The sequence below is a fragment of the Phyllopteryx taeniolatus genome, chromosome 12 (assembly GCF_024500385.1).
Source record: "Phyllopteryx taeniolatus isolate TA_2022b chromosome 12, UOR_Ptae_1.2, whole genome shotgun sequence".
NCBI classification, from domain to species: domain Eukaryota; kingdom Metazoa; phylum Chordata; class Actinopteri; order Syngnathiformes; family Syngnathidae; genus Phyllopteryx; species Phyllopteryx taeniolatus.
The window spans coordinates 7,127,467-7,143,109 of NC_084513.1; positions in this window are offsets into that span (position 1 = coordinate 7,127,467).

The window sequence follows — 15,643 nt, forward strand, 5'->3', positions numbered from 1 at the left end:
ATTTAACTCCCTTTGCAATCGCACTCAGCAAAGGCCCGATTATTGGATGTCTCTAATAGATTATCATGAGCGATTATCTTGTTTATGGTTATTATCAAGACAATCATGGACAATGGCTCGATGTCAGCTCTTAAACTCTTTTGAGCTATTAGCTTGTCATCATTTTATTTTCCCAAACAAATGTATCTTTAGTTGTACCAGGCATTAAAAGGTAACAAGAAACTGACGAAACAAGCGTGTTCTTTTTTTTTTCTCCCATGACGATATTGATTTAGTTATATTAATGCATACTTTGCTTTACTCTACATGATTTAAACTTTAAGAGTGCAGTAATCTCAGGGCCGCCCCTCCCTAAATGCAGAGCACACACTGTGCATCGGGCCTCATCCTCCATGAGGAGCCACATTTTTGTCCATGTGCATATGTGCTACCGTGAGGTGCGAGGGGCGTAGAGCAACAATTGCGCGGGAGGAAGGAGAGAAACAATGATTACTCCAATAACAGCACTCAAAATCTGACCAATCAGAAGGATGCAACATGCAACTGCACCGCTTCCAGAGCAACCAATGTAGTTTGGTAATTGACGTCAAAATTCCTCGGTCTGGGACTGGTATCGGTGCTTGGTTCAACACTAGTACACGCACACACCGATATTTGGGTTGATTATCGGAAGTCTCTAAAAAAGTTATTATCCTGTGGTGTGGGCTGTGTTGCAAGTGATTTTTCCTCCCAGGCATGCTCAGTAAATGGCCCGGGCAAATAATCGTGAATGTTAATACAGTTCACTATTTACGATGGCAAATCGTTACGCGTTTCGTCAACGTGTTTAGCTCAGCCGAGCCTTGGACTCCGGGATCGTGATATGAAATGGAACGTTTTTGTGTGTGTGGTGTGCTGTGCTGGGCATGTGGATTAGACCACACATGATAAGAGCAGTAAGCACGCACATGCGGATTTTTCGTCCTCATCACGTGTTGGGTCGCTCACATTCATAAAACGTTAAAAATGGTTTTATGTGTGCTATGCTGAAGATTGTGTTTTAATTGTCTTGATAGTGTTACACAGAATGTTAATGGTTGTTTTAAACCTCCCAAAAATATATTAATCATCAAAAACAAAACAAATCTAATGTAAATAGGATGCAGAATTGTGTGACGTTTTGTATTGTAGTGTTTATAACTTGAGTGACTTTTTTTCCTGGCAGCAGCTGGCTTGCGATGCATCAGATTGCATCGTTGGTGTAAAAAAGACCAAAAAAACAAAAAAATGCCTGTGGTTCCTTCAGATGTGTTGTTGAAATTGGAGATGGTCAAACAAAGTGAGACAAAACTACAAGATGCACTTACACGACTCCAAATTTGGACGCCGCACATTCCCGCAACATAACATTTTTGTATTTTTATGTGGCTGTGTAGCAAGATTTATTGATGATTACGTCTCTGCAACACAAATGCAATGATACAATGAAAAAACGCCCCACTTATAACGCATGCATTCATTTGTGCCTACATTTTGGGGGTCACTTCCTGAAGCACGAGTGCTCTGAGCTTTACTTGGAAAATGTATTTTTAATGGATTGTATACAAATAGTTTGGGCCTCTGTCGTGCCCGCCCACCCTCTAAGTGTGAAATTACACAACCGTAAATATCTTGTAATGTGCCAATTTCAGAAAATGTGTCTATGAGCGTTCACCCATTGACACGCTGGAATTTTCACAATTCGGCAAATATACATAATAACCGCCCCACACCCATTTTCTCCACCCATGACTTGGAAGCTAGGCTGGGTGACAATCCAGAACCACTTTCGAGCCGGTCTACTTTGCATGTACGCATTTAACATTTAATGTCTGAAACACTTTCATGTCAATGACATCAGGTAAGCAAATTTGCATTGAGTTTTCTTGGCTGCGCAGATTAGCATTAGCTAATAGCTTCTGAAAAGTTGCACGTACTTGATTTCTTGGTGAAGTTCTTGACATAGCGGCGACGGGAGGATTATTTGTGTTTGGTGACGTGTGTGAAGTGCTGTGTCCATGACTGAAAATTATTTTGTCTTCACGGGCAATTACCTTTTTCCCAAAATTCTGAGCTGTGTTTCAACAAGTACAGTACAAGCTTCCCGCCTAGTCGCAACGCCCTAACATTGCCTCCTCACGCTGATTGATAAGTGTTTGAAGTGCTGCCTCTATGAGTGAAAATGGTTGTATTGTCCATGACCATTGACTGTCACATTTTTTCAAACATTCTAGGCTTTGCTTCTGCAAGTGGAAGCAATTGGCCGAGTATCAACACCACCCAAGGGTCAACACCCTAGGGTAACCCCCCCCCCCCCCCCCCCCGCACACACACACAGTGAAAATGGTTGTATTGTCTTCACGGGCGATCACTTTTTTTTTCAAATATTCCAGGCTTTGCTTCGGCAAGTAGAAGCTGCTCGCCTAGTCGCCACACCCTTGCTTCACCCGAGCACACTAAGTGACAAGTGTATGAAGTGCTCCCTCCATGAGTGAAAATGCCTTTATTTTATTCACAGGCAATCACTTTTTTCAACATTCTGGGCTCCGCTTCAGCAAGTAGAAGCAACTCGTGTAGTCTCAACACCCCCACCCAAACTGGTCGACAAGTGTATGAAGAGCTGCCTCTATGAATGAAAATGGTTGTATTGTGTTTATGGGTGAACAGTTTTTTTTTCAAACATTCGGGGCTTCACTTCACCAAGTAGATTCGACTTGCCTTGTCGCAACGCCCTAGTGTCGCCCGGAACACTGATTGACAAGTTTACTGATTGGTGTTTACTGTTTACTGATTGTTTTCACAGGCAATAATTTTTTTTTCAAACATTCTGGGCTCCGCTTTAACAAATATATGCTGCTCACCGAGCCGCAACACCCTAACGTCGCCCCCACACACTGATTGACACGTGAATAAAGTGGTGCCTCCATGAGTGAATATGCTTTTACAGTATTGCCTTTACAGGTGATCACTTTTTTCCAACATTCTGGGTTGTGCTTCAACGAATACAAGCTGCTCACCTAGTTGCAACACCCTAACATCGGCCGCTTACACAGATTGAGAAGTGCACGAAGTGCTGTCTCCACGACTGAAAATTGTTTTATCGTCTTCATGGGCATTTTTTTTTCAACATTCTGCGCTCTTCTTCAGTAAGTAGAAGCCTAGTTGTAACGCCCTAGCATGTTAATGAAAATTGAACTCGCCATTGGCCCAGCAATTTATGGGGGCAGGGTACAGAGATGCACACTTGTGTGAGTCCTCCAAACAGGCTAATTTCAGCAAGACAAGAAACAGGGTGTGTAAAATGAGTACAGTATTATAACAAAAGCATGTCACAGACAACACCCGGGAACTGGGTATGAAAAAATAAATAAAAGCATAATATGTCTCCTTTAAGACGCTTGAAATATTCACACGTTAAGCCCATTGTTTGTGGACGTTTTGCACGGTGGTCTAAATTGCCGCCGCCCACCCTTTCTCGATGGGAGCCCGCTTGTTACCCACTCATTCTTCCGGGCCCTCATAGCTGAGCGCCGCACAACCACCCGGGGCCACGCTGGCTGCTCTGGTGGGACAAGAGCGATCCAGATGTTTCCTGTAAAATCTGATGGAAAAAGCTACAAAACTTTAATTTGTTTGTAGTAAAATGGAATAAAGTGGAGGGTTACATTCTGGGAGCCTCAAACAGCATTCAGGATTTATTGGGATTAGGACAAAATATTACAATTAGGACAGAAAATTTTGGAGGCGAAAGTCAGGCGAAATGCCAAAAATCCTCCTTTGGTCTCGCCCACCTCTCTGGTATGCTAGATCCTTTAGATCTCGGCTATGAAATGACTTTTGTTATGTATACCCAATTGCCTTTCATTTCATGATCATACGCATTTTTAACAACAAATTGACTTTGAAATCAGAAGCCACATAAAAAGCGTCATGTTCAATTTGTGTTAAGAAGGGATTTGGTGTCAGAAAAATGCTTGTAATATACATTCAAACGTGAAGAATATTTTCAATTTTAATCCAGTTTCTCTGCGTCCAGGGTGCAAATGAATAGCACTTGCACAAAGCCACCTCCAGCTAATTTGATCATACCTCACCAACTTCCTCAAAGCAGCTGAAAAGAAATACAAAGCTATCTCAAATCAACTTTCCCCATTGAAATGATTAAAAATGCCTGCAATGTGTTCCAGTTTTTTTTTCTGATTTTGTTTTTAATAAAAAAAATAGCACTCTGTAATATTATACTTTATAAAAACATGCAGTAATGTCATAATTAAATAGGAAGTAAACAATTAAACAGTTTTTGTTTCAATTCAATGGACATTGTGCTCCTGTTGGTGTGTGCACCTTGGCCACCGTGTGGCGGTATAATATAGACAGAGACCCACGAAGAAGAGTTTCACAACTGACTCAATAAGTTGCATTGATATTTTTCACAAATAAAAGTAATATATACCTGTTATTATTGTTATATTATCTGTATGCATGTGTTGCTGTACCGCTTGTGTTCAAATACCCGTTGCTTAAAGCATTCTAACACTGACACATAGATGCTATTCGTTAGCCTGTCTATGGCGTTCCCCATTCCTTGTCAGCATTAAGATGGAGGACTGTTTGTTTTTAATATACAATGTGTCATTTTGTGTTTCATGCTTGGTTTGACAGTGAATTTAAATTGGGAGTGGCATTAAACAGCTTGAAGCCTCTTTTTAGATAAATGGTTCCCTTTCTGCCAAACAGCTTGTTCTAAAATGAGTGGAGTTCACTGCCATGATGTTGTGACATTTGCTCTCAAGTCATGTGAAAAAAAAAAAATAAAAAATCATGTCTCGAAAAAGTTGGGACACTTGTATCTCAAGGCACCCCTGTATTTTCCTTTAGACCAGTTCCTATTTAGATTTTTGGGCATCTTAGAGTGTGATGGAAAGAGCACAAAAACTGTGGACGGGAGTTTTTACAGCAAATAACGAAGGATAACCCACCCCCTCAAAAAAAAACAAAGAACAAATTGAGTAGGCGTGAGATTATCATATCTATTTAATCTGAAGACCACAATGACTCACCATGTCAGAGTTGACATTGCAAGCCAGGGAAGGAAAAAAAAGTATGCATATAAAGTTAAGCGGAAGAGTTGTCTTGGCTATTGTTGTAATGCGCACACACACACACACACACACACACGCACGCACACCCACACAAGGACGATAGAGTTATATAAAGACTTCATTTTCCATTACCATCCTCTCTTTCATCCCTGACGTAATCAAACCTCATCAACCTCTTTGTTTCCCCCAAGTTCAGTTGGCCCACATCACATTTTCGCTCACGAAGGCTGTCAGCCGCACTGACAATTTCACCTCAGCACCGAGCATCTTCGAGTGGATCTAACTTAAGCATCGGTGTTGTTAGCCAAACAATAATTACAGTTTTTGCGAGCAGAGAGCTCAGGCAGAAATACGACATGTAACTGGGGAATATTTTCAAGGCCTGCTAGAATGGCAACAAGCAATCAAGTGCGTAAACAAAGGCAGTCCTTGTGCTTTTCTCAATTTGATTCGTGTCTCCTGGACTGTTTGTTTGTATTTTGTCACTGTTCTTCTCCTTGGCCTGCAAAACCTGATGTAAGAGGTCCACGGAGGCCATTCCGGCGCCTCGGACTTGTTTTTCTGCTCAATGATGAGCAAAATTTCCCCTTGGGCTCATTAGCGACAGCGATGGCCGCAGAGGTCAGCACAAGTCAGAAGGTCACACTATTTCAGGAGCCCGATCGTTTGCATTTGTTTGGACTTTGCCGGACCACCACCGGAGAGAAGCGGGCAGGAAATGGAGCCACAATAACAAGTCGAGCACATTACGACGTGGGCAGTGATTTCGTATCTATAACTCACGCATTGAAAGTTTATGAGCAGAGTGACTTACTTTGTGTTTCTAAACAAGAAGCTTAAGACATGGAATATAATATGGAATATAAAGACAAAATAAGTGGCTCTCTTCATTTATTTCACATCAAACTCCTCTAACACTTTTATGGAAGGAAAGGAAGGGCCTCCGTCAAACTCTTCCAACACTGGAAGCAGAGAAAAAAAATGAAAGGCTCAAAGCTTAACACTTAATGATTACTTAACCGACTGAGAGCCATGTTTCTTTTGTCTACAGGCAATTGGATGAGGCCTCGAGATTTTCAGGGGCCTCCAAAAGTCTCGTAAAAACTGATTGATGAAGCTTTCATTGATTCAAAACAATTATTATTGCTTTAGTCTTCATTCTTAAAAACACCAACATGCTTAATCAGTCATGGTTGTTTTGAGCATTCCACTTCCTTTCTCATAGAACGGACTAGTCCATCAACTTTCTCTGCAGATTTGATTCAAAAAGCAGAGAAGGACACAAACGTGAGCAAAATGAAGCACAGTTATCGCAGTGGTGCGGAGAAGAGAAGTTGAAAACATCCATCCATCCATCCTTCCATTTTCTGTACCGCTTCTCCTCACTCGGGTCGCGGGCGTGCTGGAGCCTATCCCAGCTATCTTCGGGCGAGAGGCGGGGTACACCCTGAACTGGTCGGCAGCCAATCGCAGGCCACATATAAACTAACAACCATTCGGACTCACATTCACACCAAGGGCAATTTAGAGTCTTCAATTAACCTAGCATGTATGTTTTGGGGATGTGGGAGGAAACCGGAGTGCCCGGAGAAAACCCACGCTGCACGGAGAACGTGCAAACTCCACGAACTATGAGGCAGACGTGCTAACCAGTCCCTCACCGTTCCACCAGAGGAAAACAAACTTTTTTATTTTTTAATCAAAATGAGCAAAGGTTTGAACCTTTTTAACAGTAACACCAAATGTGCATAACTGTCAGCAGCCAGTAGCAGTAGCACTGAGGAGGGTGCAGTAGAGACCATGTGGAAAGTGACCTGAAAGACGCTTTCCATTACCAATACGTAAGTATTAAAGCGATCCAAATGGTAAACTATATTAAATGTTGATTAAAGTTCTTATCAAACTCAATAAAAGCGTCGAAGTGATTATTTTTTTTGTTCGATAACGATCATCAAAAAGGATTTGAAGAACTTTATCTAGCTCAGGAAATAAGAGAATTTTCTCAAATTCACACTTTTTAGTTGATGAGAAACTCTTTGCAGGGCCCCGTGATTGGGTTTGCCTTGGTGCACCTAAATGACCAAATACGTACCTGCCTTTCATTCATGATATCAAATTAAAAGGCAACATATAAGACTGCATACACGTCTCAAGTATTCATCATAGTCAGTATAGTAGCGCATTCATGTAGCGCTCTAGTGTGCAAGCATAAATGTTACATTTACCGTATGCAAATATTTAGACACTCTCATGTCTTTCTTTCCTTGTATCGTTCGCCTTTTTTTTCTTTTTTTTCCCCTATGAGCGCATGTGCAACACCAGACTAAACTCACACAGTCATAAAACAAGCAAACGTGCACACGCTCAGACATGCTGCGGCTCACAAGCTGCAGTCAGACTGGTGGAACGTCCTCTGGAAAGCACATCACCTGCTGTCCATCCCCGCTCGTTCCAAACTCCAACTTTGGAATGAGGTGGCAAAAGTATGCACACTCGGAGTAGACGTACAGGTACTTGTGGGGGAAAAAAAATCCTGTCCTTACACACAAGTCAAATTTTACCTTCAATGATGATACCCATTTTGATAACTTGGCACAATGGAAATAAACTATGACAGAGAATACTTACTTTCCCTCTGTTATCAACATACATAGTGTTTGTACTGAGAAGAAGAAAACAAATCATGTGACATGTCACATGTTGTTGTGGTTTTACACCAAGAGCCAGCTAGGCACGACTTTTATGCTGTCAAAACTACATGTTCCCATAGCTTTGCTTACATTGTGAACCAAGTGACATAAAATATACCTAGCGTGGATGTGTTTTTCATATATATATATATATATATATATATATATATATATACATATATGTATATATATATATATATATATCAATTTTCCACACCGCTTATCGTCACTAGGGTCACGGGTATGCTGGATATATGTATATAGATTGCACCATTTGCACAATTGTCATTGTATCAGCATTACCGGTAACCTTTCATTGCTCACTGACTCTCCGTTGTGTGTTTTTATGTCCAAAAAGTATATTTTGTCACAGTGGTTGTCTGTTGTCGTACTAGAGCGTCTCCAATTACCGGAGACAAATTCCTTGTGTTTTGGACATACTTGGCAAACTAAGATGATTCAGATTCTGATATAAACACAAATTCAGTAGTCAAAAGTTTAAATATCCATTTTCAAATATAAGGAGTAAAAATTAAAAAGTCATTAGAAATAAGGGAGAGTGACCTGAAAAATCTACTTCAAATTATGTACTTTTCTTTTTTACATTTTTTAGCTATTATTTTGTGTATTTTGCATTGTGTAGAGGTTTTCTCTTGGTACTGTGGTGTCGTGTGGTCTGGGCACATACAGAAATGATTCACTTGCACATTAATTGGTAAGTTGTGTCATGTTTTTGTTCTGCTTGTATCTCGCTTGTGTCAACAATATTGAAAAAAAAAACCTGACAAAAAACCCAAATACAATTTTTTTACTAGGGGAAAGAGGACATCGTGTTTACATGTAAACTATTTGGGATATTAATTAAAACAACCATGTTCAGGATGTACACCGTTAAACTCTTCAGTGTCGTTTACCTTCTCCACACATCTTTTGTGGATGATCCAAAAGCGATTGTAATGACCGTGATCTGTAATTAGTCTCGCTGGCCCAAGTGGCATCACTCATTTAGACACTGGAACCTGCAATTAAAATGTGCTGTGTGATGAGTCCGACTGGGCGGATGCCGCCTCGCAATGCACAGGCACACACTGATGCACACACGCACACACACACACACACACACACACGGGTGGCTGCGTAATGATAGAGAGAACTGACAACGGCAGACGCTGAGGCCGCAGACCGCAATGTCACAGCGAGGAATCAAGTGGAAAAAGAAGATAGTGAAGCGTAGAGGGGGGTGTTCCCATCATTCAATGTGTGGTGACATTTCTCCGCTTTGTTGTGGCGACGGGGCCACCATCTTGTGGGCAGGCCTTCAGGAAGGACGTTCTCCACCTCTCCTCTGACCTGACTTTGCGGTTGGGTCACGGGGTTACGCGTCTCTACGCGGTGGAGATGATAAATGAGCGCACACTTAAGCGGGGTACATGCATACCGACAATCGCATGAGTTTGAGCATTTTTTTCCCGCTTTGAAATCAAAGGCCCGATAATCGGATGCCTCTGAAAGATTATCCTGAGTGATTTTCCTGTTATGTGGGGTGTGTTAGGAAGGATTCATTCGTATGCAATCTCCTTGAAAAACAGTCAGGGATCTACATTCTTAAGAGTGGTATACGCATTCCGATTTTTAACATCTTAAGCGGGGTACACACATCTCGACAATCAGGCCAAATTTGGACATTTTGCGATCAAACTCACAAAGGCCCAATGATCAGATTGATTTTCCTCAGCGATTATCTTGTGGTGTGGGGTGTGTTGAGTGGTTTTTTTTCCCTTCTGTCTTCTGCTTGGAAAACAATCTGAGCCAACAATCTTAAGCGGGGTAGGCACAGGCACGTGCACAGACATTTTTGGGGGACAGGTGCTCAAGCCAAAAAAGGGCACAAATTGGCAAAATGAATCATAGTATTACAATTTTTTCTCAAATACTGTTGAGAAAAAAAAACAGTATAATAGTTAACTTACATATTTTTTGGGTTAATCAAAACAATCAATAAATCAACTATTAACAAAGGAGGTGAAGGGAAGCTACAGTGGAGACAAAAAAAGTCTACACACCCCTGTTCAAATGGCAGATTTTTGGCAAGGCAAGCACCTGGTGGCTGGGCCTGCACCCATGGGGCCCGGCTGGGTAACATGGGTCCCCCTTCCCATGGGCTCACCATCTGTCGGAGGGGCCATAAGGGTCGGGAGCAGTGTGGCCGAAGGCGGGGACCTTGCCGATCCAATCCCTGGCTACAGAAATTGGCTCTAGGGACGTGGAACGTCACCTCTCTGGCATGGAAGGAGCCGGTGTGTGAAGTTCCAACGAGATATAGTCAGGCTCGCCTCCACACACAGCTTGGGCTCTGCTACCAGTCCTCTTGAGAGGGGTTGGACTCTCTTCCACTTTGGAGTTGCCCACTGAATGGCGCCGAGTAGGTGTGGGTATACTTATTTTGGAGTCCTTGGAGGGGGTGCTGGAGAGCGCTCCTGCTTGAGAGCGCTCCTGCCGGGGACTGCTGGGGGACTTCAATGCTCACGTGGGCAATGACAGTGAGACATGGAAGGGCGTGGTTACGCGCACATATGGACATTCAGGTCCAAATTCAGCATGTCCACCGGGGGCGTTAAGAAGGACTTTTTTTCTTCCCAATCTCCTTGGTAAACAATCAAAACCGATCATTTTAAATCAGGCGCACACATACCAATTTTTACCATCTTGATCTTAATAGGAAATGTTAAACCTGTTCGAAAAAATTGTTGCTGCGGGTAGAATGTCGCGGAGATCATCTCTCGTAATTCCTCCGTTTTAGTCACATGCTGAGATGATGTAATCAGCGTTCCTCCCGGTTCCACATAGCACCTACGCCGGCGCCTTCTCGACTGATTTTGCAGCATAATTAAACGTATCCTCTGGTCATCTTGGTCCATTTGTTCTAGCAGACTCTGTTCCACGGTCGCCATTGTTGTTGCTTTGTTCCTTGTTATGGACAGGAGAGTAAAAACGACTACCGGAAATGGCCAAAAAATGCAGAGAAAACTCCACCCTGTGGCGTCCTAGCCAATAGCAGCCATAGTGACATCCCTGACTTGGAGGAGAACTGCAGCACATTTTCAAAACAGTGCGCGTGGGTTGTGCTCGAGTATAAAGGCAAACTGCATGCGGCTAGCTGCAGTGATGTAGTATAAAGAAGCCTTAAGGTGTGCTGTGTTGGCCATCCGAGCACACCACACACTATAAGAGCAGTAAACACAAACTTGATTTTTTTTTCTCATGTTTGGGGCCTTTCGTGTTTTAAAAATCTGGTAAAAATGTTAAAAATCAGTGTGTGCGTACCACCCTTTACGTTGAACTTAAAGGTGCTTGTCTGAACCACATTGTAGCATCCTGAGGCACGGGGGTTGGGACCATAAAGCTGGCACATTCTTTAACAGCGTCTCCTCTTTGGGAGCCTTTCAGTATTGGTATGACAGCAAATATTACCTGTTAAGTTTCATGCGTTTGCCTTCTACGCGACGCAATGATTTACACAATCTGACGAGCTTACACAGCTCGAGCCGGTGGCCGCTATTGACACTCTTACTCTCTTAATTCAGACTTGAGACAAAGGCATGCTGGAATGTGTGTTTATTTGAGAGGAGGTGAGGCGGGATTTGGCGCTTGTATTTGCTTTTGAAATGTGTTGTCTTTGCGTTAGTTCCACCACAGACAGGGATTCTCGTCTGTTTATTTGGAGACAAGCTCAAACCTTTGACCTTACCCAATGGGTGGCGAAACCCTGTCAAAGCTACTGTGAGACCCTTGCTGCTATTACTCAACTGCCGCCCTCTGGCTCGATTGATAGTAACAGTAAATAATACTTTGTTTATTGTGTGCTTCTGGGCTCTTCCTATATCAACTGCGACTAATTTTTAGCCACTTGGCAAATGCGCAACAATGGCAGTAAACAGGAATTTATCGACAATCCAAGGTTGACACCAAAAATTGTCCAGATAACAGTGACCAGTTTCTCTGGGGTTGGGTTATTCTCTGGAATGAATTGAATAAACTAAAATTGTCCCACACTTCTTCCCTAGTCTTCTTTGTAGGTGATCATCATAATTTAGGATGTATATTCTGGATGTAACAATTAGGGCCCGACAAATACTGATTTTTTGGAGGACGATGCCAATTCCGATATTCGGCAGAAAAAATTCTGATAACCAATTAATCGGTCGTTTAATCTAAATATCAAATAAAATGAATAAAATACAGTAACTACTTTTTGAGGTCCTCAATGCTTACAACAACAAAGGTATGAAATACAGGCAGAGCAGTTTACTATTTTACTTTGTCCTTTAGTATTTGTTTAACAAGTAGGCCTTTAGTAGGCAGTTAAGAATTAACTGCATGAATGTATCTTTAGATTGAGGCAATAGATGTATGCACTATATGAGCAATATAATGAGTGAAATTACTGGCAAAACATCATTTATAGATAATGCCCTTTACGGTTAAATCACATTTGTTCTACTCCATTATTTTATTTTGCATGATGACATCAAAATAAAAATCAGAGACACCGTTCTCAAATATCAAAACATGTCATCTTTCCATCCGTCCATTTTCTGAGCCGCTTCTCCTCACTAGGGTCGCGGGGGTGCTGGAGCCTATCCCAGCTGTCATCGGGCAGGAGGCGGGGTACACCCTGAACTGGTTGCCAGCCAATCGCAGGGCACATAGGAACAAACAACCATTCGCACTCACAGTCATGCCTACGGGCAATTTAGAGTCTCCAATTCATGCATGTTTTTGGGATGTGGGAGGAAACCGGAGTGCCCGGAGAAAACCCACGCAGGCACGGGGAGAACATGCAAACTCCACACAGGCGGGGACGGGGATTGAACCCCGCACCTCAGAACTGTGAGGCTGACGCTCTAACCAGTCGGCCACCGTGCCGCCCATGTCATCTTTGAGAGAGTTTAATTTTAAATATACGATGAACAGAGGAAGAGGTAAAATATTTTTTTTTTTCATTTTTAAAAGGTTTCCACCAAACAAAGTTTCCCGTCAATAAATGTGCATGTCCACAGTCAGCATTTCTTCTTTCAGCCTCCTGTTCAGGAGATAAAATGCATGCTCTATTTGGTTAAGGTCCGGTGATTGACTTGGCCAGTCTAATACTTTCCACTTTTTCACCCTGATGAAGTTTTATGTTGTGTGGGCAGTGTGTTTAGGGTCATTGTCTTGTTGCATGATGAAGCTTCTCCCGATTAGTTTGGATGCATTTTTTCTTTAAATTGCCGGAGAAAATGGTTTGCCAACCTCCACAGAGCATGGGTGAAGGTCCACTGTTTGAAGAAGACTTTGAGAGAAGAAATATAGAGGCAATACCACAAGATGCAAATCACTCATCAGCAAAAAGAATCCAGATTGGATTTTGCAAAGAAGAACAGAGATGAGCCACAAAAGTTTTGGAACAAAGTTTTCTGGACTGATGAGACCAGGATTGACCTCTACAAAAGTAATGGAAAGGCCAAAATATGGAGAAAGAAAAGATCTGCTTATGATCCAAAACACACAAGCTCATCTGTGAAGCATAGTGGAGGTAATGTCATGGCTTGGGCTTGCATGACTGCATCTGGAACAGGTTCAATAGTCTTTATTGACAATGTAACTCATGATGGTAGCAGCAAAATGAATTCCGACGTCCACAAAACCATTTTGCCCGGCAGTTTACAGAAAAATGCATCCCAACTAATCAGGAGAAGCTTCATCATGCAACAAGACAATGACCCAAACCGGGGAAAAAGTGTAAGGTCTGGAACTGACCAAGTCATTCACCAGACTTTAACCCAATAGAGCATGCATTTTACCGCCTGAAGAGGAGATAGAAGGGAGAAACCTCCAAAAACAAACAAGAACTGAAAGTGGTTGCAGTAAAAGCCTGGAAAAGCATTTCAAATGAAGAATGCAACAGTCTGGTGAAGATAATGGCTCGCAGGCTTGATACAGTTATTGCAAATAAGGGTTACGCCACCAAATATTCAATGTTACTCATTTTAAGTTAATTTAATGTCTGTCCCAATACGTTTGCTCACTTGAAAAGTGGGTGGCTTCAAACAAAAGGTGCTCTGTCCTGTGTTCTTTAACACATCTAGATGTAAATACCATGTAATGAAAGCTGGAATTCTGAACTTTTGTCTCATATTCATCTTTTGATCTGAAACACAAATGTGTTCAGTATACAACAAAAACAAAGGCATTGACCTTGTCTTTCCAATACATTGGAGGGGATTGTATGTCCACAGCAAGTCTTGCCAACCTCAACTGACCACCATAAAAACAAAGGTGGGAACAGAAATAGGGTGCAGTTGTCCCCCTGCCTTGTAAATGTATGTATGGTGTGGCAGTGCATGAAAATAACAAAAGGTTCCCACCAAACCAACCTCTTTTGAACTGAAACTGTTGACTTACATTTTGCAATATTCAATGTCTTGAAATATTATATACAGGAGGTGTTCATTTTCACAGAACTGTTGTGCAAAGGTGGCACAGCAATTTAAATGAAGTAGGCTTCCTTTGCTCCTGAAACGTGGCCTCTTTTAGCTTCCACGAGGGCATCAATATCAGGTGTCAAATCCTGAGTAGCAGCCAATTTAGAATGCCATTTCAGTGATCGTCAGTGCGACCTCCAGGGGACAAAATGAGCAACAACATTCACTCTTATTAACTCGTGTTTTATATCCCCACGGGCAAGATTGGACCGGGCGGGATCTGGCCCACGGGCCGTACGTTTGAGATCACTGGTCAGATATTTAGCCGCTGATAACTTGGCAGGGGGCTGCCATCTTGAAACCATGTGAATGGAGGGTGGATTTTGATTGGCCACGTGAATTTCTGCTCTCAGCATGTAGCTCAAATAGTGGCCACATGGTGAGGTGAAAAATAGGCTGAATATTTGTCTCAAGGCATCTGGAGGCAGAAAACTCACCCAAAACTACATGGCCACAATAAGCAAATGGTCTTCAATGACTTTTTGCTCAGCAGATAGCTCCAGTGTGCAGCAGGCTTAAACCTTTCAGACCCCAGTACGTACATATTCATTCTTGCCATTTGAGGTTTATCCATTCAATGTGAAATGAAAAGTGATGACCACATGGTCATTTTCCGTGTGTTGCAGTGCTACTGAAGCCTTACAGGTTTAATAAATAGATTCTCATTAGAGTAAGAGACCAGGACTTATCCCCAGAAAAAGGAACAAAGAATAGTACAAGTAGAGCACTTGCTCTTGGGGCTATTACGGCAGAGGAAAGGCCGACAGGAATAGATGGTGCATGCGTACATCAGGATCATCAGCGGAGAAAGTAGAGTGAGAGCAGCCTGCCTAAAAAAACAGTTCCTGTTCCTGTTTGGCCTTAACTTCAAACGGTTCCCAACACAAAGATATGCTTCCTCATAATAAATGGAAATTAGAAGAAAATGGAATGTTGCAGTTCTTTCACAGCTTTGGACTAACGGCGGAGCCAGACAGACAGAGTCGTCAGACGGTGCTAGTTTTGGCTCCATTGGCGAAACTAAATCATTCAACGGTAGAGAACCCGAGTCTGCTGCTGTTATGATAACTGGCACTGCTGTGTAAAAAGGTTCTGGGAATATCGTGGAAAAAGTATCTCCTTCAAAGGGGAGCCAGGATTTTTCAATTCTGAACAAACTTTTACAACCAGCATCATGACAAATCACACTCTTGTGGCTTTGGGTCCCATGTATAGCAGACCTTTATAATAGACCTCTATTATAATATTTTCTATGGGTTGGACTATTTTGTGTGCGACATAGTTAGAGATTAACACAACATAAAATAGA